Source organism: Dermochelys coriacea, chromosome 1 (genome assembly GCF_009764565.3).
Source record: "Dermochelys coriacea isolate rDerCor1 chromosome 1, rDerCor1.pri.v4, whole genome shotgun sequence".
In the NCBI taxonomy this organism is placed as follows: Eukaryota; Metazoa; Chordata; order Testudines; family Dermochelyidae; genus Dermochelys; species Dermochelys coriacea.
The window spans coordinates 191,379,162-191,407,045 of NC_050068.2; the positions used below are offsets into that span (position 1 = coordinate 191,379,162).

A 27,884-nucleotide genomic window follows, 5' to 3' on the forward strand; every position below is an offset into this window, starting at 1 on the left:
ACATAGAAAGATTGGGAGCACAGAAAATGAAAGTTTCCTGTTATGAAGAAATAACTTCAAACATCTGTATTGACATAATGTCCCCAATCAAGATGACCTATACTTTTTTTTTGTACAAGTTTGAACACGTTTCTTAGTTCTAGTTCATTTACACTTAGCTTCAAATAGTATGCAATTAATGAAACCAGAATGCTCGATTTAAAAAACACATACTAATAGAAAAGAATTTTAAAGTCAGTATATTTGGAGTATCACTTGCAAATTTCAGATCCTGCCTGATTAAATCAATCATCATCTACCACAAATATCTTCTAGAAAGACTATGTAGTTTAGTTCTAAAGTAACATGAATGGAAGCTCCTGATATTCTCCAGGACTTAGATACTTAATACAGGCTTTATAATTCATTGGGAGACCAGGAGTCATGATTTCCCACCCCTTGTATGAACACAGAATCTTATGACCTGTGAAACACCATTTGAGCCAACAGTAGTATTGCTCCAGAAGCTGTGAACTTAGCCTCTGTAGCAGCTGTGGGTATTGCAATCAGTTAGGAAGAGGTGTAACAAATTGCATATAAAATTATTTTTCTTTTGAGTATTAGATATTTATCTAGAGCTGTAAAAGATAAAGGGGCGGGAGGGGACCAAGAATTGTTGGTTGCACAGAAGTGATAACTTCTGGCTTCATCTCCTTTCCATATTTAATTATGTATGTGCTGTGATACATCATGCACAAAAGTCAGCATCTGGACACAGATTAATGACTGCCAAGGAGTCCTAATGTATCGTATAGCGCAGCATGTACAGTCACAGAAAGAGTTCCGCCTTCTTCCACACAACTCAAAGAAGTGTTCAATTAGCTTTTATCTGCCAATATTAAAAAAGTATGGCCCATAGACCAGATATTGATATCATTGGGATCCTATCTTCAATGCAATGAGTGAAAGCTAATGAACTGTTCCAAGATCCATGCCACTGTTGTAGAAGGCATTGACCTTTCACTATACTTCTTTCCTTACTTGGAGCTCAGTTTAGAGAAGGAAACTATCACTGTTACAGATGTCTGGCCCACATTAAACCACTCCTAAGATTTAATACAAAGTATATTTATTATTATTTGTAACCACAATTTTAATTCCATTGTTCTAAGGTCTATTTCTATTCAGAAAACATCTGAACAATCACTTCTCTCTGTCACAATCCTTCAACTTGTACAGTTCCAGGTACAGTCATTTCCAAACCTTGTCTTGCTGCTTTCCTTGGCTTGTCCCTCTGCTAATCTCTTTACTCAAAAGGCATAACAATTTATTTATATCAATGATTAAAGCAGAAACAGGGATGCTTTTTCCATTTTTAATCCTGTGTCAGGGAGAAAAGTGACTGATTTGACACGCACTTTGACACTGTTCATGAACAAAAGTGTCTCCAAGTGATTTTTCACATTCTGCCAACAAAAGTGATTTTTTCACAACTTTGGCACTGTGTGAAAACTTCAATATAGCGTGTAAATAATGGTCTAAACTAATATTTACAGACCCATCTGCCTCTCTTTCTTTTTAAACAGTAGCTAACTAATATCAACTCAGTTTATGTTTTTTTTCTTTCATTAACCTTTAATGAAATCATTATGTTGTGGCAGAAGTGGAGTTGCTCTGTAATACTTTGACTGATGTATTTATTGGGATGTTTACTGTATGAATATATTGGTTTAGTTTAATAAGGGACCACTGGGCAAAACAAGCAGAAAAGGAAAATATGGCTCAAGTTAACAACTCAAGTATTTACTGAGAAGTAGGTTAAGAATCAAGACAGGAAAAGGCCCATACACACTATAGATCAAAAGAACTCTTTTTAAAACACTCAAGGGTAGGCGGTGGGGTGGGAGAAAGAGTAGGTTGGAGGGAACAAAATCAGAAATATGGGGGGTGGGGAATTCTGAATAAGTTAGGCTTGCCTATGTACCATTAAGGAACAGTAAGATCTGGTCTACACAACAGACTTATATCAGTATAATATCACTTGGGGGTGTGAAAAATCCACACCCCTGAGCAAAGTAGTTCTGCTGACTTAAGCCTCCATGTAGACAGTGCTAGGTCAGCAGGAGAGCTCCCACCAACAAAGCTACTGCCTCTCAGGGAGGTGGATTAACTACGCCAATGAGAGAGCTCTCTCCCATCAGTTAAGAATATCTTTATTAAAGGGCCACAAAGGCACAGCTGTGGTGATGCAGTGTTTTAAGTGTAGACTTGCCCTAAGACTTAAGGGAAGATAGACATGAGTGTAGACCGACTTAAAATCCTATTTCTATAAGTGCTTTGTATATATTGCCTTTTTAAATATATATGAGTTGCCTGCCTGGTGCCAAGGTTGTGGATCTCTCGAGATATCTAGATAGATGTGTGCGTAGTACTGGGGAGGAGCCAGTGGTCATGGTACACATAGGTTCCAATGACATAGGGAAGGAAAGGAAAGAGATCCTGGAGGACAAATTTAGGCAGAGGGGCATTGCTAGCACATGATGGCATATAATCACATTGGTAGATGTGCAGGAGAAGCGGCAGTTTCTCCTTCAAAGTGCCGCTTCTCCCCGGCTGGATGCGTGGCCACCTGGTGCTCCTCCTGAGTCCTCTGCCCGCATTTGCCATGCTCCCACCACCCACACTGCCCGCCTGCCACACACACACACACACACACACTCACACACCGAATCATGAAAAGGTGATGCATCTGATGAAGTTGTCTGTAGCCCACGAAAGCTTATGCTCAAATAAATTTGTCAGTCTCTAAGGTGCCACAAGTACGCCTGTTCTTTTTGTGGATACAGACTAACACAGCTACTATTCTAAAACCTTTCATTATGCAAGGCACTGAATTTAGCCATATGGAATGGAAATCTATCAACTTCATGAAAAACTTGTACAGATACAGACAGACATCATCTTCTTTTCCAAATGCAAACAAATAGACATCATACCAAAAGGATGAAAAGTAAAAAAATCCATTACAATCTACATACCACACAGGCTATGCTGAAAGATTGTGCCACACACTCTCAAAGAAATTGCAAAACCAACTGATCAACATCCTATATAGCAAACAGGGAAAGATTAAGAATGAGCTCTCAAAACTGGATACTCATTAAAAAAAAAAAAAAAAAAAACCTTCCACACAAACTTCATCATGGATAGATTTCACAAAAACTAGACAAGCCATTTACAACACAAACTTTGCTTCTCTACAAAGGAAAAAAGGACACTAAACTATCTAAACTGCTACATGCCACAAGAAGCCACAACAGTAATTCCCTTACCCACCCAACAAAATTGTTAATCTTTCCAGATATACTATTAGCCCGGCAGAAGAGCTTGTCCTATCTTGGGGCCTCTCCTTTTGTCCCTCCAGGCCCACGAACATGATACAGTTCTATGATGAGCTAGAAGCCTAGTTTTGATGTCTCCGACTCAAGGAATATTTCCAACACACCTCTGAACAACATACTAACCCACAGAATCCTTCCTACCAATGCTAAAAAAAGAAGAATTCTGTGTGGACTCCTCCTGAAGGTCGAAACAAAAGACTGGACTTCTATATAGAGTGCTTCCGCCGACATGCACGGGCTGAAATTGTGGAAAAGCAGCATCACTTGCCCCATGCAGAACACAATGCCAACCACAGGTTCAGAAACAACTCTGACATCATAATCAAAAAGGCTGACAGTGGAGATGCTGTCGTCATAATGAATCGGTTTGAATATAAACAAGAGGCTGCTAGGCAGCTCTTCAGCACCACATTCTACAAGCCATTATCCTCTGATCCCACTGAGGGTTATCAAAAGAAACTACACCATCTGCTCAAGAAACTCCCTGAAAAAGCACAAGAACAAATCCGCACAGACACACCCCTAGAAGCCTGATCAGCGTATTTCATCTGCTACCCAAAATCCAAAAACCTGGAAATCCTGGATGCCCCATCATCTCAGGCATTGGCAACCTGACAACAGGATTGTCTGGCTATGTAGACACTCTCCTCAGGCCCTACGCTACCAGCAGTCCAAGCTATCTTCAAGACACCACTGACTTCCTGAGGAAACTACAATCCATCGGTGATCTTCCTGAAAACACCATCCTGGCCACTATGGATGTAGAAGCCCTCTACACCAACATTCCACACAAAGATGGACTACAAGCCATCAGGAACAGTATCCCCGATAATGTCACAGCAAACCTGGTGGCTGCCCTTTGTGACTTTGTCCTCACCCACAACTATTTCACATTTGGGGACAATATATACCTTCAAGTCAGCGCACTGCTATGGGTACCTGCATGGCCCCACGGTATGCCAACGTTTTTATGGCTGACTTAGAACAATGCTTCCTCAGCTCTTGTCCCCCAATGTCCCTACTCTAATTGCGTTATGTTGATGACATCATCTGGACCCATGGAAAAGATACACTTGAGGAATTCCACCATGATTTCAACAATTTCCATCCCACCATCAACCTCAGCCTAGACCAATCCACACAAGAAGTCCATTTCCTGTGGCCCCTACTGTGCTAACAAGCGATGGTCACATAAACGCCACCCTATACCGGAAACCTACTGACCGCTATACTTACCTACATGACTCCAGCTTCCATCCAGGACACACCACATGATCCATTGTCTACAGCCAAGCTTTAAGATACAACTGCATTTGCTCCAATCCCTCAGACCAGGACAAACACCTACAAGAGCTCTATCAAGCATTCTTAGAACTACAATACCCACCTGTTGAAGTGAAAACACAGATCGACAGAGCCAGAAGAGTACCCAGAAGTCACCTACTACAGGACAGGCCCAACAAAGAAAATAACCACTAGCTGCCACTAGCTGCCACCTTCAGCCCCAACTAAAACCTCTCCAGCACATCATCAAAGATCTACAGCCTATCCTGAAAAATGATCCCTCACTCTCACAGATCTTGGGAGACAGACTAGTCCTCGCTTACAGACAGCCCTCCAACCTGAAGCAAATACTCTCCAGCAACCTCACACCGCACAACAAAGACACTAACCCAGAAACCTATCCTTGCAACAAAGCCCAATGCCAATTCTGTCCACATATTTATTCAAGTGACACCATCATAGGACCTAATCACATTAGCCACACCATCAGGGGCTCATTCACCTGCACATCTACCAATGTGATATGTGTCATCATGTGTCAGCAATGCCCCTCTGCCATGTACATTGGCCAAACCCGACAGTCTCTCAGCAAAAGAATAAATGGACACAAATCTGACATCAGGAATCATAACATTCAAAAACCGGTAGGAGAACACTTCAACCTCTCTGGCCACTCAGTAACAGATTAAAGGTGGCAATTTTGCAACAGAAAAGCTTCAGAAACAGACTCCAAGGAGAAACTGCTGAGCTTGAATTGATATGCAAACTAGATACCATTAACTTGGGCTTGAACAGAAACTGGGAGTGACTGGGTCATTACACATATTGAATCTATTTCCCCACGTTAAGTATCCTCACACCTTCTTGTGAACTGTCTTAATGGGCCATCTTGATTATCACTACAACATTTTTTTCCTCCTGCTGATAATAGCTCATCTTAATTAATTAGCCTCTTACAGTTTGTATGGCAACTCCCACCTTTTCATGATTCTCTGAATGTGTGTGTATAGAGATCTATATCTATATCGATATCTTATTATATGTTCCATTCTATGCATCCGATGAAGTGGGCTGGAGCCCACGAAAGTTTATGCTCAAATAAATTTGTTAGTCTCTAAGGTGCCACAAGTACTCCTGTTCTCCCTTTATTTGTGCATGATCCACTTGACTAGACAGAGCTAACTAAGCACTAGTCAGTGGACAGCCAAAAGTCTGCAGGCTAATATGGACAGAATGATACTGCAATGCAAGCTATGCTTCTGTAAGCCCTGTCATGGAGAGAGGGAGCAGATCTAGGGTTAGAAGTATAGTTCATTCTCTATCTCTACCCAAATCTTTATCCATCTGTCTACAGTGCCAGATGTAATGGGTGGCTTTAGCAGTGGCCATGTTTTCCCCCCAGGAATGCACTAAGATAGCCAACTCTTTCCCATAAATCACTCATAAAAAGCTTTCTGTGATTATAGACCTGAGCTAGTTCGGGCCACTAACAAAATGGTGAGCAATTTGAATCCATTCCTGGTCTCTCAACCAGCCCTTCCAGCAATTAGTTTTTTGTTGTTGATAGAATGGAGGACTATTTTCATATCCTTTCTTATTATCTACTCCAATTCCCTGTGTGCCTACAATTATTTCTTCACTTTTGTTATTTTACTTGACTCCCCGTTTTCAGGTTACTTATTGTCTTGTTATTTCCATGGAAGGAAAAAGTTATACAGATGTAAAAACAGAGGTTAAACCACAATCAGACTCATATAAGTGCAGTTCTATGATGTTTATATGAAAATATAAAAAATACCAATATATAGTTGCTTTATTGTTCAAGAACTATATAAACTTCATATAGTTGTAAGTTAACAATATAAAGACATAATTACATGAACTAGAATCTGAACCCACCAAATTGAAGGACATATTTGTTTGTGAAACCAATTAGCTTTAAACAAACCTCAAGGTAGTTTTACTACAGCAATGCCTAAATACCCCAGCTGAGATCACAATCATATTGTGCCAATTATTGTACAACACACATAGTAAGACAGTCAATGTCCTGCAGAGCTTGGCATCTGACGGTGCAATCTTGCAACTCTCCACATATGCAGATTCCTGAGCCCTTGTAGTGTCACATTGAAGCCTATGCGGCTCTGGACAAGTTTAGGTATCCATCTGCAGTATCAGAGCTTAAGGAGGCTACATAAAAAGGGGGGAGGGGAAATCCTCATTTTACAAACAGAAAATGGAAACACAGAAAGATTATGAGACACATGTTACACATGAAGCCTGTGGGAGGGAACTGAAATCATATCTCCTGAGTCCCAGTCCAGTGCATGAACCATAAGAAAATCCTCCCTCTTAAGAATATAGTATGTTTGATTAATACAAGTACATCATACTTCAAAACTCCAATTGCTGAATCACATAGTCTGTTTTCTATGTTAATCAGAGTTTAGCAAAAGAAGAAAGGTAGAATAAAGCTTCTGTAAAAATGCATTTCACTACTATTCAAAAAGAATAGGTATATTACACAAAGATCATTTTAGGCCAATAAATTTGTATACTCTAACTTACTGGCATGTGTTGATCCAATAAGAAGTATCACAATGTACCATGTTCATATTACATCTACTGATCAATCATTCAGTGTAATAAAAATAAAGTCACTGAAATAGAATGTTGTCACAGGATCAATGTCTCCTGAACTGAAAATAAATACCTAGCCTTTGCCTTGACATTTATTTTCTATTAACATCTCTGCTTCACCTCATGCAGCAGAAAATTACTAGCCTGTGATCATACTTCATTCCACCTATTTTAAATCAATAAATACATATTTACTGTCATTAACTAAACATAATATGTGCTATAGGACTGAAAAAAGTCAATATTTAAGTAAAACCCACTTACAGTTCTATAACAAAGATTAATCTTTTTGTGACATTTTCTGTATCTCAAGTCTATCTTGCAACTGTGGAGTTAACAGAGAGCTCCCTAATATGTTTTCATATGAACTGGTAAGGTGAAAGTGATAACACTTCAGTGGCATTTTAAAAGGAGCACAGCAGAATCCAATTTTAAGCATTAAATTGGCCAATGCGTCACAAACTTTAAATGCATTGATACGAAGTTATTTATTACTATATAATTTTGGTTCTATGGCCTCAAGGGATGTCTCACAATCTTATTGAGCTTCAGTGCTCATATACTGATATCATATATCAGTGAATAACATTAGTATAAAAGTGTAGAAATTTAAAATAGCAAAGCTGTTGGGTGATAGTTTGTACCAATTAGAAAAGTTCAAGCAGTTAACTAAACACCTGAGGCTATCTTTTGGCCTTCAAAGTTGGGAAAAAAAAGGTCTACTTCATCACCAAAGAGTAATTATATCCAGCCTCATGATTGGCAGTTAAGTTACAAAAAGGTTAAGAAAGCCCTATGGGTCAGCATAGCCAAATAACACTGGGGTAACCGCACTGAGATTCCTCAGAAGAAAACAGCAAATGAGGAATAGAAATGTCAACACTTAATCATAGTCCTTACAACTTTTACTAAGCTGGAAGAAGGCATCTGATGCCAAGTTACTAAATGGCATTTGTATATTGATATCACTTACATTCAAACTACTCTAGATTAGATGCATTGTGTAGCCATTTTAAAGCAAACACCAGTGTTCAGATTTTAGCAGCACCAATTATAGAAAGCATCAAACAAAAAGTAATACAAATGTTTAGGCTCAGGAATTTTATTTAAAATGGAGCAAGAAGTTAAATGGCAATTTAATATTAGACTTTTGTTGTCATTGCAATAATAGTCCAAACACATTTCCCATTAAATAGGCATAAGCTTCCTGAGTGTTTTGCCTTTCATTTTAATTATGTTTTTAAAAGTAGTGTATTGCAACAAACAATTATTTATGTTTCTTATTAAGGGCCTTCATTGTGTCAGGTGCTATATAAAGACAAAAGAATCATCTACACTACAGCTTTTTCCCCATGGTTTGTAACGAGGGTATGACGAGGCTGACTCCAAGCGTAGTTTATGTTGACAGATACCGTGGTTCAGACACTGTTTCTAAATTTGTTGGTGTATTGTATTTTGGTTCTGCCACCAGTCAAGGACCTAACATGATTGTCACATCTAAGCATGGTTATTTTGCAGAATAAGAGGTCCTGCCCGTTTACCCAGTCCTCTCTCCTCTCAGCTGTCTCTGAAAAAGTACAACAATATCCTTTACAAGCTATGTAATGGGTCATTCTGTGTATGCCCTGTCCATGCCAGTCTTCCCACCGGTCTTTGCTGGTTAGATAATCAAACAAGGGTAACCTTACTTGTCCTCTCTGGCACCTCCTTTTGCTGGCTAAAGTAAGCGGCTGTGTCCACATCAAGTGTTGATTTCTGATCTCATGCCAAATGCTACCTGCTGCGATTCATATGATGAGGAAGCCAGAAGAGAGATGTGTGTCTGGTCTGATAGGGAAGTCGTGTCCAGACTGCAACCTGGAGTAATCAAAGTAACCAGGCCAATCTGACTTTAAATGAACCCAACTGGCATGTATACTACACCTGACTTCTTAGAGACTGGATGAGGGTGGTACCATCCAGAGGGCCTACTTGTACAAAGAGAAAAATCAAGGCACTGAAGGTGTTTAAAAGAAGTAGAACCTGCCCCTTCAAAAATAAGGTTTTTTTTATTAACCTAAAAATAACTTTAAAAATATAAGGTATTTAAATACTTAGATTGCTAGAGTTGAGATATCAGCAATGCTATAAACTACCAAGAACTCCAGTGGGCACAAAGACCTAGACGAATTAGGAGTTTATCTTGATTTCAGTCTTTCTCCAGTTGTGGAGTAACATTACCTCCAGTCTTTTGGAGATTCACTCTCCAATTTCTGTCTCATCAACCTACCTATTTTAGGGATTGCAGAACACTGCTTAGTTTGGAATCTAGGTCCTGCACCACACTAAGGGAAAGTGCTCTATTCCCATCCATCTAAGGTAGCTCATGTTATCATAAGTTTAAGGAGACCCAAAGCATCCACTGATAAGGCAGCATGCTGCTTCAGAACTTTGAGCTCCAAAGGTTCTAATCATTATGTCATACAGAGAAAGCGAGAATCAAAGAGGGAAGGGAATCTACTATAGCAACTTTGGAGAACAGACTGTCTGAATGGGTTCACCTCCTGATCAGGATACGCTTCCCTGCAGGTGAATGGTGGTAGGAAACAGACATTTCCCCCTTTCCTCCCATTAAACCATACAGTCACAAAGGGATACTCCTGCTGAACATCTCCACTATACTGGAGGGAGAGAGAAAACAAAAAAAAGTTGACAAAAGTATTTGAGACACTTGAAAACATCATCATTTGCCTAAATTTATTTTTAAAAAAAGTGTACCAAACCCAGGCAACATTATCAGAATGAAAATAAGTAGGGCTGCCGATTAATCGCAATTAACTCATGTGATTAACTTAAAAAAAATTAATTGTGATTAATCAGTTTTAATCGCATGGCTAAACAATAGACTACCAATTGAAATTTATTAAATATTTTGGATGTTTTTCTACATTTTCATATATATTGTATTCTGTGTTGTAATTGAAATCGAAGTGTATATTATCTTTCATTATAAATATTTGCACTGTAATAATGAAACAAGAAATAGTATTTTTCAGTCCACCTCAAAAGTACTGTAGTGTAATCTCTTTATCATGAAAGTGCAACTTACAAATGTAGATTTTTTTTTGTTACATAACTGCACTCAAAAATAAAACAATGTAAAACTTCAGAGCCTATAAGTCTACTCTGTCCTACTTCTTGTTCAGCCACTTGCTCAGACAAACAAGTTTGTTTACATTTACAGGAGATAATGCTTCCCGTTTCTTATTTACAGTGTCACCAGAAAGTGAGAACAAGCTATTTGCATGGCACTTTTGTAGCCTGCATTGCAAGGTATTTACGTACCAGATATGTGAAACATTCATATGCCCCTTCATGCTTCGGCCACCATTCCAGAGGACATGCTTCCATGCTTATGAAGCTCATTAAAAAAATAATGCATTAATTAAATTTGTGACTGAACTCCTTGGAGGAGAATTCTATATCCCCTGCTCCATGTTACCCATATTCTGCCATATACTTCAAGTTATAGCAGTCTTGGTGATGACCCACACATGTTGTTCATGTTAAGAACACTTTCACAGCAGATTTCACAAAACACAAAGAAGTTACCAATGTGAGATTTCTAAAGATAGCTACAGCACTCAACCTAAGGTTTAAAGAATTTGAAGTGCCTTCAAAATCTGAGAGGGACGAGGTGCGGCGCATGCTTTCAGAAGTCTTAAGAGAGCAACACTCCGATGCGGAAACTAGGGAACCCAGACCACCAAAAAAGAAAAATCTACCTTCTGCTGCTGGCATCTGATTCAGATAATGAAACTAAACATGCATCAGTCCGCACTGCTTTGGATTGTTATCGAGCAGAACCCGTGATCAGCATGGAATCCATGTCCCCTGGAATGGTGCTGAAGTATGAAGGGAACATATGTCTTTAGAGCATCTGGAATGTAAATATCTTGCAACACCGGCTACAATAGTGCCATGAGAATGCCTATTCTCACTTTCAGGTGACCTTGTAAACAAGAAGCAGGCAGCAGCATCTCCTGCAAATGTAAACAAACTTGTTTGTCTGAGCGATTGGCTGAACAAGAAGTAGGAGTGAGTGGACCTGCAGGCTCTAAAACTGTATATTGTTTTATTTTTGAATGCAGGTTTTTGGTACATCATTCTACATTTGTACGTTCAACTTTCATGATAAAGAGATTGCACCACAGTACTTGTATTAGGTGAATTGAAAAATACTATTTATTTTGGTTTTTTTACAGTGCAAATACTTGTAATCAAGAATAAATATAGAGTGAGCACTGTACACTTTGTATTCTGTTTTGTAATTGAAATAAATGCATTTGAAAATGTGGAAAACATCCAAAATATTTAAATAAGCGGTATTCTATTTAACAGTACGATTAAACAATTATTTTTTAATTGTGCAATTAATCGCAATTAATTTTTTTAATCACTTGACAGCTCTAAAAATAAGCATATCTTGGCTCAAACTGCAAGGATTATTTTTAAATGGAAGTTCATCTGTCAAGCTATGACATATGGATGTGATGGTTACAGGCACAGAATAAATATCCCTTTCTTCTTACCCAGCCTGCATGATACTTTCAGCCTCAGGTAAAAGGAGAGGAGAGGGAAAATATATGTAATCTAGACGATATAAGTAACCCCATAGGAAATAAGCATTTCCTAGAATGGCACACTCAACTGATTTATTATCCTGAAAAGGAAAAAAAAAAAAAAGATCCCTTCATTCTAGATGAGGAAATTAGGTGAGGAAATTACTATTATAGGATTTACTTAACTTTCATTGATCTACTTCAGGAAAGACATAGCAACAGCTAAAAGTTTAGCATCTGTGGTTTGCTGTATCATTCCTTCAATGCCACTCAGAAAACAAGGGGGGAAATTTAACTTCTGCCCTGAATTGTTATTAATACTCACCGTCTTGGCTGCAATTTCAGGTTTGCTGTTCAGAATTTAAAATTTGCCAAATGCCATTGAGTGGCATCTCCATTTTGAAATGCCAGAACAAGTCAATGAGGCAAAATATCATGGTGCCTACTGTTTTTTCCCCAGTTTGCTTTTTTAAGGGGTTGGGAGTGTCCCAGGGAATTCTATTTGAATACCTAATAAGAACCCCAGGCACAGAAGACAACTGCAAGTTTTAAAAGTTCCCTATCACTGTCACTTAGCCCATCTTTTGCTCTGGGAGGGAAATTTGCTGTTTCTTACCACAATGAAACAACACTTCCCAAGGTAATGTGTTCCTTTCAGAGAACATATCCAGAGGGGTTATTTAGCAGAGCAAACTGGTGGTATGGATACAGCAATTTAAGCTTCATTTAAACAGAATAAAGAAGGAACAGTAAACAGAAAAGATGAGAAAGCAGCACTCGTAGGCCTTATCTAAACTAAAAGTAAGTTATGCTAAAAAGTGTATTAGCCAACATGTTTTCATTAATATAAATTCAAACCTCCAAGGGCTTGCCTATGATCAGCTAATATGCTTTAAAGTTTTTAAACTGTCTATAACTGTCTTTTAAAAATATGTTAGCTAACTACCTATTTTCTTCATTTAGACATAACCACACAGAGAATAGGCCATCACCAATGTACTACCTTATTTCCCATTGCCCCTTCCCCTCCTCTTCTATAGTAAGTAGTTGACCCAACTCAATGAAGCCAATGGAAAGATAATCAATTACTTCAACATGAGTTGGATCTGACTCCCAGTTAGCCAGTGGGTTGTCCCTCATACAACAAAAGTAGGTCTCATATGTGCTCAATATCCAGAGTTTCTAATATACAGTGATCAAAATCATCACCTACTACCACTTTCCCTTCTGGATCTAAAAAGTGGCAGAAAATACTAGTGAGAGTAAAAGAAACAGGTTAGCATTTATTATTATTACAAGCCCAGCTTTGCCAACTCACAATTTTATTGCAAATCCCACAATATTGAATATTTTTCTAAAAGCACCAGCTCTTGGAAGCATAGGATTAGTTTAGAATCTCATCTTTCATTAAAAATAAGTTTGTCACAGTTGCAGAGAAAAGTTTGGAAACATAATCCAATTGTACCCTAAATATTCAACAAGACAAATAAAGAACACCAACATTATTTTTAAAAATCAGATTTTTAAGTCAATCTAATAATTGGGGATGTGGGATATTTAAATGCTTGGGGTTGGAAATACCAAAGCCCTTATTTCAAGTCCTTAGGACTTTCTGGAAAAGTTAAAAACTGAAATATCTCTTGCAACAATATTTATAATTAAGATGTGCAAAACAAAAAACAGGAAAATCTGTCCATAACTATATCTTAGACATACTGTATATTTTATCCTTATTTTAGATTTCAATCCAATTTATAACCAGCTAGGCACTTGATCAATACTTCTTACAAGCCCCTCAGTACTTTATGGCAGAGGTACATGTTAAGTAAGGCTATGCAAAATTATGATTTTTCTTTTGCACATTGTTTCACGATTTAATTTCGGGCAATTTAACACCCACAAAGTGTTGCTTTTTCAGCTCAGTTCTATAGGCTGGGATTTATTTTGCCAAGACCACAGACTGAAAGATAACAGGGAGACCTTGTGGTATTCCAGCTCTTTGCAGGCATCCAGGTCTGGTAACACTCTGCTTTGCAGCCAAGACTGTGGGCAGGGGAAGGAGGGAGAGGGCAAGGGATGAGTGAGCAGAGGACCTACTTGTAAAACTACTCTCAAGCTAAGTATTCATATCCACAAGCGAAACTATTTCAGCTTCACTTTAGATACGGTCAATACATGTGTAACCACTGAATGCTAACTTTGTAAAACAGAGCATGAAAAAAATATTTCATCTGATGAAACCCAGACTCTTGCAAAACTGAATTTTAACCCATTAATGCCCCTCATGGAGTAGAGTATGGAATGATACAGGCTCCTAAGGAATCAAATGCAGTGCAGGAAGCTTTAATGGTTCATTCAGATTTCCAATATTATGTGCAGGTGCCATTATTTCTTTTATATGCACCAAGTGCCCCCAGAGGGCACCCAAGTGGCTAGACACATTTTCTTTAAACTATCGAATATATTTTAAATATATCTTCAGTCTGTTTTATTTTGAAAAGATATGTAACCAATCTACAAAGCAAGTATATTTTATTTGTCCATATGGCTATAATTCAGATGGAAGGGACCCCCATTGTTATATGAAGCCTTAAAAATTAGCCAGCTTTGGTTCTGGAGGATTAAAGTCAAAATCGCTCTTCACCATTTCATTAGTTCAGGTGGGAGCTATTAGGTTTCCTTGAGCTGAATGCCTTCAGGGAGTGAAGGAGGGGGAGTCCTCTTTCTGGGATAAACTTTCTCAAGTGCAGGTCAGGCTGGATAAAATTGTTCGGAGTCCAGACTTGCTTTTTCACACTCATATGCATGTGTGCGTGCACATACATCCCTTGTTCATAGTCAACTTATTTGCCTTAATTTTCCCCATTGTTGCTCCCCACCACCTCATCTGTAGCAATGCCGGCAATGCTGGTGTAGGGTTTTGGTGGCTGCCATTCATTTTAGCCATTATGTTGCTTCGACCTAGTCAGAGAGTTTAAAACATGAGCACCTGCCTATATTAGCATTGCTACAAATGGAGCTGCACCAGTGGGAAATTTTAGAAAATATGGCTAGTGTACCCTTTCACTGCCCCATCCAGCTAAAAGGAAAGCTTACAGTTCTCAAATACAACCAGCAAAATCATGTTTTTACAAAAGGAACTGAAACACTTTTTAATGACTATATGTTTGGTCAATGTAACTTGTTTGAAAAAATATATTAGAACATTCTAAAGTGTCCAGTTGTTACCACAGCATATTCACCTGCACACCTGCTGACAAGTTCACCACATTTTGATTTTGTAAAATTTTACTGTGAAGACAGTTTTGAAATCAAATTCAATTTATTAGTGCTCTGGAGAGAATTAACATACCTGTTTTTCTGCATATATGTTAGGAACACTGTGGATATTACCCATTCAATTCATGCAACCAAAACTAAAGCTGCCCTGGAGGGTTAACGGGAAGGATGTTTTTGTGGTTGACACAGAGAACAGGGAGCCAGTTTGGGTGTGTTCCATTCCCAGCATTGCTATTGATTTATTGTGCAGCCTCCATGAGTTTAAATAATTTTCCCATGTGCCAGCTCCCCTATCTAATAACATGTGGATAATAGTTCTTACTTATCTCATATAGGTGTTATGATAATTAATTAATTAATTAATTAATGTCCGGGGTGAGTGGGTGAAAGACCCACACACAACAAAGGAGAAACTGTCCGACCAAGGCTGTGTGAATATTCACATTCATAAAACGTCACAGGATTTACCCTACATGCCCAAAACCTTCCACCACTTAGGCATGTGAGTATTTTTACACTAACATCAGTCAGATAACTCGCATGAGTCAAGCTATTAATGGGTATAAGTGTAACCCACTGGTGAGTGAGTGTTTGTTACAGGTCCCTCTGTGCCCAATGCACAGAGGATACAAGTCTGTTATAGCCCCAGCTAGAAAGCCTTGACTCTTTAGCTCAGTTGTAGCCTTTCATGGTTCTTGCTCAGTAGTGTCCTGGTTCCATCCCCAGTGTGTCTGCCAAGCTGGCGGTTGCATAAGTAGTGGTGGATCTGGCCCTACAAAATGTGGAGAATGAGGTAGTTATTTGTATTTTTTTTAAATAAATACCTTATGTTCCTCAGGTTACCTATGTATTATCCTGCCTTACTCCAAGGAGTTAAATCAGTGGAGGATGCTGGGGGAAAAACCAACAGGAAACAAAACAATGGCAAAGATTAAGTACAATCCAGAGAATATAGACCTTGAGGAAACCATAATTCCCCAGTTGTATCCCAGCAAGCTGGCCATGTTTATTCTTCCCATGCTGAAGCCCAGGAGCAAAAAGAATACTAAAAACGGTTAGGTTTCAGAGTAGCAGCTGTGTTAGTCTGTATCCGCAGAAAGAAAAGGAGTACTTGTGGCACCTTAGAGATTAACAAATTTATTTGAGCATAAGCTTTCAGGAGCTACAGCTCACTTCATCAGATGCATGCAGTGGAAAATACAGTGAGTGGGAGATTTTATATACACAGAGTACATGAAACAATGGGTGTTACCATACAGACTGTAACAAGAGTGATCAGGTAAGGTGAGCTATTAACAGCAGGAGAGTGGGGGCAGGGTAGGGAGAGAATAAACATGGGGAAATAGTTTTACTTTGTGTAATGACACATCCACTCCCAGTCTTTATTCAAGCCTAAGTTAATTGTATCCAGTTTGCAAATTAATTCCAATTCAGCAGTCTCTCCTTGGAGTCTGTTTTGAAGTTTTTTTGTTGAAGGTTTTTTGTTTCCACTTTTAGGTCTGTAATCGAGTGACCAACGAGATTCAAGTGTTCTCCAACTGGTTTTTGAAGGTTATAATTCTTGACATCTGATTTGTGTTAGAGAGCCTCACACCTAGAAAAGTGGGGCGGTGTAGCAGGGCAGTGATCCCGCTCTGGCCCTGAAGGGGTTAAAACAGCCCTGGGAAAGGGCTGTCCTGGGGATCCAATAGGCTAGGCTGATTGGGGAAGCAGCCACAGCTGGGGCCACACCTTAATTAGGCCACCACTGGCCCTATAAAAGGGCTGTGAGCCAGGACTCAAAAGGACTCTCTCTTGGTCGCTCGCTTTGGAGAGAAAAGGACTGGCTGCCTGGGAGAAAAGGGTACCTGGAGTGGAGCAGGGCTGAGGGTAGGCTAGAGGACCTGGGGAGCGCCAACCTGGAGAACCCCCAGGCTGCAGGCCTTGCTGAAGATCCGAAGCAGGTACTGGGGTTGCAGAGGGGCAGCCCAAGATTAGGCAAAGGCAGCAGGTCCCAACCCTCCTTGCCGATGATGAGTGGTTTACAGACTGCTGCGTGCCCCAGTGAGCAGGAGTTAGATGATGACTGGCAGTAGCCACTGAGGCAAGGTGGGGATAGAAGGTGAGGGTTCCCCGGGGAGGGGGGACCCAGGGACTGCGTGGGTTACTGTTCAAGGCAGAACCCTGATGTAGAGGGGCACCAGGATATGGGAGGGACACAGGGGCCAGCAGCAGACGGGACACCAGCCTGCAGAGGGTGCTCTGAGCTGGAAGAGCTAATTCCCGAGACAACCAGCAGGAAGCACCGGTGAGTCATCACATCGCTACAGGCGGGTAGAGTGGATTGCCATGGCTACTCAGGGAGCATCAGTGAGCGCTGACAAGGACACAAGAGGAGACAATCACAGAAGCCGCACTGTGGCAGGGCAGTCTGCTTCTCCCAACTCAAATAGAGATAGCTGGGCTGAATGGAACTTACCACAGCTCACAAGGAAAGATTAAGTGTTAGATAAGAGAAAATGTTCATGTGGCCCTTCATTGTTAGTCATTTTCTCTGATTGCTATATACCTTTGGGGCGAATGAATAAATAAGGCTTTGTTTTGAAGAAGTCATTTTTGAATCATTTTAAGCAGCTGCTGTCACGGGTTCCTGGAATGAAAGGCCTTACACGTGCCAAATTCACAGGGACCTGTGGGTTAGCAGAGTTAGTAAACAGGGACAGCATCTCCGAGATTAATTTTAAGCATGGTTGGACTGCATGAATTCACCCAGAGAAGAGTGAAGATACTGAAACCTGTCCTCAAAGGGGTGCGCTTGAGAGGGACAAAAAGGTGTCTAAAAGGAAGTTTGCCTGCAAGCACATCAGCCACCACAGGAAAACAATTATACTGTCTCCACACAAAATGTCGTCAAATGCACAAAGTACACAAATAAAAACAAAAAAGGAGCAAAACTAAATTTTTTCCTCTCATCTGTTTCAGATACAGTGATCTTATGTGGTAAAAATATTTTTACAAGTATTTCAATTTATAGAAGACTTCAGGAATTTTTCCTCTCCAGCCAAATAGGTTTTCTGGTGATCATAAAGGCAAAGACAACTTAATTACATTTCTGTCTGAAACACATTATTTATGGAATGAGAAGTTCTTAATATTGTGGCTTTTTTGTTTTTAGAGCTTCTGTGAAGTTATTCTGATGCCACTGGGTTATAACTTCCATACAGATAAAATAAATGCTGTATACTGATATATGAAAACACAACCAAAGAAGATGGTTGAGAATAAAAATTAAGATGTAGCATTTTTAATCCTCTGGATCACCCACTCCTTGCCAATACATCTGAATAGGAAGGGTTTCCCTTCTCTATCCTCTTTGAAACCCTATTGCAAAAAACTCTAGACACCTAGCTTTAATTTCTCCACATAATATAGATTGAACTGTCAAAGCAGTAAACCATTCAAAAGACTGGGATTTTCTTACAGGATTTTAAAGACATCCCTGCAATATGTATGGAAGCTGTGAAAAGACAGAAGCAAAAATCAGCTAGACTACAAAGTAAAGCTAAGCAAGAGTTGACGGATCTAAGCCAATTTTACTCTTTACATCAATTTTACTCTTTACATCAAGAACCAGATTTCTTTGCCAAATATGTTTCAGTACCCAACATCCCCTGGAAAGAAGCTACCAGGGTTTGGGGTTTTTTGTTTTGTTTTTGTTTTTTAAGCTTGATTGTTCTGACAACGACGCAAATAATAGCAACCTAAAACAGTGATCAACTCTCCCTTATGAACTACAAGAAGGTATTTGTGCTTAATGCCCAAAATGGTCAAAGGGATATTTTGTAAGTGATTTTAAATCTGCCTTTATTAAATTTTAGATCCTTCACATTCAGAGCCAGTTTCTTGCTCTCGTGGGGTCTGCCAACATGGTGCATGCTGTGATGTTGTAGCAATCATGAAACTTACCTGGTGCAAGGAACTCGTATAGGTATTGAATAAGACCCTGTTATAACATGTGTCTGTTTATCCAAATTTCATTTTTTACATCTTTTCCCTAAATAGTTACACAGCTTATTGTTGAAAGACCTGTTTTATTCCTTTTCCCTGCTAAAAAGTATGTGTGTATATTGAATTACAATTCAGTAATATGTGCCAAATTGTGATACCCTTACCCCTTGGAATGAATGGGGCAACTTGTGGAATAAAATGCCATTCAGCATGAGAAGGAGTAGCAGAATCTGGCTCTATATCAATATAGAAAAGCAAGGAAAATAGTTGAAAGATAATGATTATCTTCACAGTTTGCCAACATCAAAGCATAAAAACAAGTCTGTGAAGGCCATTCTAAAAATAAAGCTTTGTTGAACATGTGTGGTTTACCTTACGCTGGAGGCCTGTGTCATAAATATAAAGGAAAGGGTAAACACCTTGAAATCCCTCCTGGCCAGAGGAAAAACCCTTTCACCTGTAAAGGGTTAAGACGCTAAGATAACCTTGCTGGCACCTGACCAAAACGACCAGTGAGGAGACAAGATACTTTCAAAGCTGGAGGGAGGTGGAAAACAAAGGGTTCTCTCTGTCTGTGTGTTGCTTTTGCCGGGACCTGAGCAGGAATGCAGGTCAGAACTCCTGTAAAGAGTTAATAAACAATCTAATTAGATATGCATTAGATTCTGTTTTGTTTAAATGGCTGATAAAAGAAGTTGTGCTGAATGGAATGGATATTCCTGTTTTTGTGTCTTTTTGTAACTTAAGGTTTTGCCTAGAGGGATTCTCTATGTTTTGAATCTGATTACCCTGTAAGGTATTTACCATCCTGATTTTACAGAGGTGATTCTTTTACTTTTTCTTTAATTAAAATTCTTCTTTTAAGAACCTGATTGCTTTTTCATTGTTCTTAAGATCCAAGGGTTTGGGTCTGTGTTCAGCGATGCAAACTGGTGAGGATTTTTATCAAGCCTTCCCCAGGAAACGGGGTGTAGTGCTTGGGGGGATATTTTGGCGAGGAGATGTTTCCAAGTGGGCACTTCCCCTTTTCTTTGTGTAACACTTTGGTGGTGGCAGCGTTTAACCCAAGCTGGTAAGAATAAGCTTAGGGGGTCTTTCATGCAGTTCCCCACATTTGTACCCTAGAGTTCAGAGTGGGGAAGGAACCTTGACAGCCTGTCATACTCCTTGTGGTGATATATCCTATAAAGTGTTTGCGAACTGTTGTAGCTGTATCATAGACATACTATCGTCTCAAAAAAAAAAAAAAAAACACCAAACAAACAAAAACACCACCCACCCACCACATCCCAATTACAACTCAGCACAGCAGTCTGAAAAATCATAAGATTAAGGGCATCACACTTCGAATGACCTGTGGATTTTGTTTGAAAAATACAGTTTTCAGTTGCATTTGGTATCCTCATGCCTCTGGCTGGTATGGCCAACGTGCTGAAAAACTGAGATCACCTCTCTCATAGAGCTTACTGTCACAGCATAAACCAGTTCCTACCTGTTTATTGGAATCAGCAATGGCAAAAAGAAGCTTAACATAATTTCAGATCTGGGGCCAAATTCATCCCTGGTATAGCTCAAGGAACCTCAAGATGTTACAGTGCTAAGTAACTAAAAATCAGCTTGCTATGACCATTGACTTTCTTTACCCCTTTACCTTATTGCTTAGCACCCTGTCTCATGTGTCACTGATGTAACTTCAGACCTGATCCTGCAGATGCATACATGAGCCAAGTCAATGGGAGAGCTGATATGGAATAAGTAACTTTACACATACCAGTGTTTTCAGCACTGGAGTCTTTCAAAAGAGGGACCTTGTCTTTGTCTATGGATATGTCACACTATGGGGCAATGGTTCAACAATAGTAGAGTGAATTCTTTTCCAGTTCATTGGCAATTCTGAAAATAGTTTTGGATCAAACAAAAACATTTTCTTTGACTTACCTTGAAACATCTGAGCATGTAAATTAGAAAGTGGGCTAAAATAAAATTTAAGAACATTTTAAAAAGGTCATTGAGAACCAAAAGATTTTATTTAAAAAATGTCAAAACATTTTAATTAAAAAAAAATTCAGCTGAAACCATTTGGAAAACTGACACCGATCTGGGAAGTGTTTCAGTGCTGCCACATCTGCATTTTTTGCTGAAAATAAAAAAAAGTGTAAAAAATGTCACCAAGCCCTAAAAACAGTGATGACTGACATCTGTCAGGTCAATGGTGTTCCACCATGCATGAATTAGGGCACTTATTTGAATACTAGTGAGTGAAAGCCCATACTATTTCATAGGTTAAATAAAGTCACCTGCATAACAAAGCCCTAAATGGCTGAGAACTTAAAAATCGGACGTGAATCCCAGTAATGATTGAACATGGTGATATTCTGAACAAAGAGCTCTCAACCATGCTTACGTCACTTCACATGGACTCAGTCATTTTAAGCTTCAGAATGACACATACACTAATATTCCTGCAATCTTATTACATAGATTAACATTTTAAAAATCACTGTTGACAAGAATAAAAATGTTATTTACTTAATATGAATTTTGATCAATGAATCCCCTCTCAAGCTCTATAAACTAGCCAAATTTAAAAAAAAAAATCGGACTAGCCTATTCAACCAATTTACAGCAAAACCATCCAGCAATGAATCAGGTATAACAATAAACTTCCTTTTCTCTAATTCACCAACCATCCGATCTCTGTCTTTTCAGTCACGGAGAAAACAGTTGTGCCTTCCACATCTCCTGAAGTCAACAACTTCAGGCTATTTAAAACCATGCAGGTTTTGGGAAACAAAATTAAAAAGGAAGCTGTACAAAACAATAGCAGTTAATAAAAATATAGCACCTACTTGAACTCATGGGTACTGCCACCACACTCCAACCTAGCTCTGCAGTTACTGTCACATCAGCAGCCTGTTGCAAAGAAGGCTAAGCTGTGGTGGGAAAGTCCATCACAGGATCTGAAACGAAAGGGGAGTTTTCAGTTAATAATTTGTTAGATATCATCCTTAACTTGGGTAAAGATTATCCTCTTCTCTTTTCTTCCTTGAGCCAATGAGGGAGCATGTCTTGTGGTTAGAACAGGGACCTCTTTCCGTCAGGAGCATGAGTTACATCCCCACTTCCACCACTGACAAACAGTGTGAAATTGGGAAAGTTACATAACCTCTGTGCTTCAGTATTCAGTCCATGTTTATTTGGTGAAAATCCACACATTCACTTTGACGTTATTCAGAACTCTTCATTTTTTTGAGACTGGTTTATACAAGCAATTTGTTATTTGCAAAAATGCTCATGGAAACCAGTCTCCAAAACATGCAGAAAAACGTTCACACAGAGACTGACAGGAGAAATCTTCATGAGGTCAGTTTGAGATCTGATGGAGTAAGGTACCAGGCAATGCAATGGAGGGTGGCAGAATCAGGCTTAATAGTAAGGACAGCAAGAAGCTGACACCATACAGCTTACTTACAAGTACCCCCTAATTACCTTCACATGACACATAAAAAAAGGTTTGCTAATCTTGTTGTATGCATCTTTAATGCTAAAGATATTGGGGACCATGGTTCCAGGACTTTTAATTTATTCTTTTAGAACATGGTCACACACACACACACACAAAATCTGAATCCCATCTACTATCGGTAGTTGGTGGAATGTTTACCACAGAATATTTGGAAAACAAGAATGAGAAGTTACACTTACCTAACCTAAAAGGGCATGATTCTGCTCTCAAGTATGAAATCAAGAATAATTCTATTGAAGTTAAAGTGGGAAACCAGTGTGAGATCAATATCAGGTCTAAGAAGCAAACAAACAAAATGTGATTTTTATTTTTTGCTGGTGGAGGGGTGTGAAGAGAAGAGGGTGGGTTTATTGTAGTAATATCAAAGTTGGCTCCAGTTCTGTGCTGCTTTCCCCAGGAAGCAATGATAAAAATGATACCACTTAAAGATTCCTTTGTTGTATGATTCCAGATTTTTGATACAAACTCCATCATTTCATGATATTTTGGAAGAGAAAATGCATTTGAAGATAATGTAGTCTAGTCTGAAGATTTTAGTAGTTATTGAAAAAGCTTTTATGCTTTAAGGATAGAGAAAGCACAAAATGTTATACTGTAGGTACATTATCTATTCTTTGCAATTTTATTTATTTATTGGAACAATTTGGTACATTTCTTGGCCTTAGGACAGACTTGAGAGTTCAGAAGACTGTCAGTTAACCAGTAATACATCTACTCCGCTGCTCTGCTGGTTCACCACTGTCCATTGAAGTCCACTGAAATAAAGCTTATTGCACTTTAGGCCACATTGTTTCTCAGATTCAACAGCATGCCCTAGAAGACCATGGATTTAGCCTTTGCTTGTTCCTGCCGTCTGGAAATTACCCACAATGGAATCAAGCCTCTGATTCAGTCTTCCAACCTGACTGAGACAGACCTGGGATTGTTATGTTCATGGCACACTAAGAACTTAGATTTAAAAAACAAACAAACAAAAAAAAAAACACAGGCTGCTCCCAAAGACAGAGAGGAACAACTCTATAGAAAGGAGCATTCTCGCACAGCATACTTCTTTTGTCTTCTTTTACTCTTTCATTGTCAAGTGAAATGAAATCTAACAGTGTTGTGATTGAAGCCCCAATTCAGCAAGATACCTGTTTGTAACTTTAAGCATGGGAAACTCCCTCTGGCCTCAATGGGACCACTCCAAATTTTAAAATTACATACTTAAATACCTTGAAGAACTGAGATTTAAGCTGAGAGTTTTGGTTCAAAGCCAGTTACATAACATTTAGGTAACGGGTTAAGAGAGAAAAATTGGTCTTGTATCCTGCAATTTTCCTTGCATGTTAAATAAATAGAGATATAGGGCCTGATTCTGTCCTCATTGATGCTATTTATACTAATGTAATCCCTGTGACTTCAAAGTGCTTTACTCCTGATGTAGAATGCTGAAAGGGACAGCAGAATCAAGTCCACGAGGTTGAAACCTCAAGAGATCCCTGCATTTTTAGCACTAGTCTTTTTGCACTAAGCAACATCTAATTAACCCTTAAACCATAACAACTAAACAGATTTCTGTTCCTGCTGATGCTGCCACACCTAATTCATTTGCAAGAAAAATGAGGCAATTAAAAAACTGATGAGAAATATTACAGTTAGGGTATGTCTACACTACAAAATTAGGTCAAATTTATAGAAGTCAGTTTTGTAGAAAGCGTTTTTATACAGTTGTGTGTGTGTGTGTGTGTGTGTGTGTGTGTGTGTCCCCACACAAATGCTTTAAGTGCATGTAGTCGGCGGACTGTGTCCACAGTACTGAGGCAACTGTCAACTTCCGGAGCTTTGCACTATGGGTAGCTATCCCACAGTTCCCGCAGTCTCCACCGCCCATTTGAATTCTGGATAGAAATCCCAGTGCCTGATGGGGCTAAAACATTGTTGTGGTGGTTCTGGGTACATATCATCAGGCCCCCGTTCCCTCCCTCCCTCCGAAAAAGCAAGGGCAGACAATCATTTTGCACCTTTTTTCTTGAAAAGAAAAGGAGTACTTGTGGCACCTTAGAGACTAACAAATTTATTAGAGCATAAGCTTTCGTGAGCTACAGCTCATCCGATGAAGTGAGCTGTAGCTCACGAAAGCTTATGCTCTAATAAATTTGTTAGTCTCTAAGGTGCCACAAGTACTCCTTTTCTTTTTGCGAATACAGACTAACACGGCTGCTACTCTGAAACCTTTTTTCTTGAGTTACCTGTGCAGACGCTGTACCACAGCAAGCATGGAGCCCGCTCAGCTAACTGTCAGCATATGTCTCCTGGGTGCTGGCGGACATGATACTGCATTGCTACACAGCAGCAGTTTATTGCCTTTTGGCAGCAGACAGCGCAGTATGACTGGTAGCCGTTGTCGACGTAGTCCTGGGTGCTCTTTTAACTGGGCGCCTGGGCAAACATGGGAGTGACTCAGCCAGGTCATTTTCCTTGTTTCGTCTCATGGCGATTGAGTCCTACCGGCAGTGCACTGTCTTTTAATCTGCAGCTGCAGAAGACTATGGCCAGTAGTCATACTGCACTGTCTTCTGCCGAGCACTCAGGAGATGATGATGGCTAGCAGTTGTACTGCAACGTCTGCAGCCAGCATAATCTATAAAGATAGATGAAGTGGCTCAAAACAAGAAATAGACCAGATTTGTTTTGTATTCATTTTCTCCTCCCTCCCTTCCTCTGTGAAATCAACAGCCTGCTAAACCCAGTTTTGAGTTCTATCCTTGAGGCGGCCATTCAGTTTCTCGCAAAGCCACCACCTTTGTTGATTTTAGTTCCCTGTAAGCCAGCCCTGTAAGCCATATCATCAGTCGCCCCTCCCTCCGTCAAGGCAACAGCAGACAATTGTTCCGCGCCTTTTTTCTGTGCAGACGCCATACCCTGGCAAGCACGGAGCCCACTCAGATCACTTTGGCAATTAGGAGCACATTAAACACTACACACATTATCCAGCAGTATATGCAACACCAGAACCTGGCAAAGTGAAACTGGGCAAGTAGGTGACATCAGCCCGGTGACAAGAGTGATGAGGACATGGACACAGACTTCTCTCAAAGAACAGGACCTGCCAATGTGGGCATCATGGTGCTAATGGGGCAGGTTCATGCGGTGGAATGCCGATTCTGAGCTCGGGAAACAAGCACAGACCGGTGGGACCGCCTAGTGTTGCGGGTCTGGCATGATTCCCAGTGGCTGCGCAACTTCCGCATGCGTAAGGGCACTTGCATGGAACTTTGTGACTTGCTTTCCCCTGCCCTGAGGCGCAAGAATACCAAGATGAGAGCAGCCCTCACAGTTGAGAAGCGAGTGGCAATAGCCCTGTGGAAGCTTGCAATGCCAGACAGCTACTGGTCAGTCGGGAATCAATTTGGAGTGGGAAAATCTACTGTGGGGCTGCTGTGATGCAAGTAGCCAATGCAATCAAAGATCTGCTGATATCAAGGGTAGTGACCCTGGGAAATGTGCAGGTCATAGTGGATGGCTTTGCTGCAATGGGATTCCCCAGCTGTGGTGGGGCCATAGACGGAACCCATATCCCTATCTTGGCACCGGAGCACCAAGCCAGCGAGTACATAAACCGCAAGGGGTACTTTTCAATAGTGCTGCAAGCACTGGTGGATCAAAAGGGACGTTTCACCAACATCAACATGGGATGGCCAGGAAAGATACATGATGCTTGCATCTTCAGGAACTCTGGTCTGTTTCAAAAGCTGCAGGAAGGGACTTTCTTACCAGACCAGAAAATAACCATTGGGGATGTTGAAATGCCTATAGTTATCTTTGGGGACCCAGCCTACCCCTTAATGCCATGGCTTATGAAGCCATATACAGGCATCCTGGACAGTCAGGAGCTGTTCAACTACAGGCTGAGCAAGTGCAGAATGGTCATAGAAAGTGCATTTGGACGTTTAAAAGCGTGCTGGCACAGTTTACTGACTCGGTTAGACCTCAGCGAAACCAATATTCCCACTGTTATTACTGCTTGCTGTGCACTCCACAATATCTGTGAGAGTAATGGGGAAGACGTTTACGGCGGGCTGGGAGGTTGAGGCAAATCGCCTGGCTGCTGGTTACGCACAGCCAGACACCAGGGTGGTTAGAAGAGCACAGGAGGGTGCGGTGCACATCAGAGAAGCTTTGAAAACCAGTTTCATGAGTGGCCAGGCTACAGTGTGAAAGTTCTGTTTGTTTCTCCTTGATGAAACCCCTCACCCCTTGGTTCACTCTACTTCCCTGTAAGCTAACCACCCTCCCCACCTCCCTTCGATCACCGCTTGCAGAGGCAATAAAGTCATTGTTGCTTCACATTCATGCATTCTTTATTAATTCATCACACAAATAGGGGGATAATTACCAAGGTAGCCCAGGAGGGGTGGTGGAGGAGGGAAGGACAAGACCACACAGCACTTTAAAAGTTTAAAAGTTTAAAACTTATTGAATGCCAGCCTTCTGTTACCTGGGCAATCCTCTGGGCTGGAGTGGCTGGAGGCCCCCCACCGCATTCTTGGGCATCTGGGTGAGGAGGCTATGAAACTTGGGGAGGAGGGCCGTTGGTTACACAGCGGCTGTAGCGGCGGTCTGTGCTCCTGCTGCCTTTCCTGCAGCTCAATCTTATGCTGGAGCACATTAGTTTGATCCTCCAGCAGCCTCAGCATTGAATCCTGCCACCTCTCATCACGCTGCTGCCACCTTTCAGTTTCAGCGCTCTCTTCAGCCCGCCACCTCTCCTCCCAGTCATTTTGTGCTTTCCTACACTCTGACATTGTCTGCCTCCATGCATTCATCTGTACTCTGTCAGTGTGGGAGGACAGCATGAGCTCAGAGAACATTTCATCGCGAGTGCGTTTTTTTCACCTTCTAATCTTCGCGAGCCTCTAGGAAGGAGAAGATCCTGTGATCCTTGAAACACATGCAGCTGGTGGAGAAAAAAAAAGGGACAATGGTATTTGAAAAGACACATTTTATAGAACAATGGGTACACTCTTTCACGGTAAACCTTGCTGTTAACATTACATACATAGCACATGTGCTTTCGTTACAAAGTCGCAATTTGCCTCCCTCCACCGCGTGGCTAACAGAGGGAAACATTTCTGTTCAGCCATAGGCAAACAGCCCAGCAGGAACAGGCACCTCTGAATGTCCCCTTAAGAAAAGCACCCTATT

The 27,884-nt window shown here is 40.3% G+C and overlaps 1 protein-coding gene across 1 annotated transcript in view; it reads right to left on the reverse strand.

The window, feature by feature from the left end:
- Positions 1-22,948, reverse strand: part of EPHA3 (EPH receptor A3) — a 686,746-nt gene extending 663,798 nt beyond the window's left edge. The window contains 2 exon segments of the mRNA XM_043510261.1: positions 22,021-22,131; positions 22,877-22,948. The gene's annotated coding sequence lies outside the window, so the exon portion shown is untranslated.
- Positions 22,949-27,884: the final 4,936 nt, after the last annotated feature.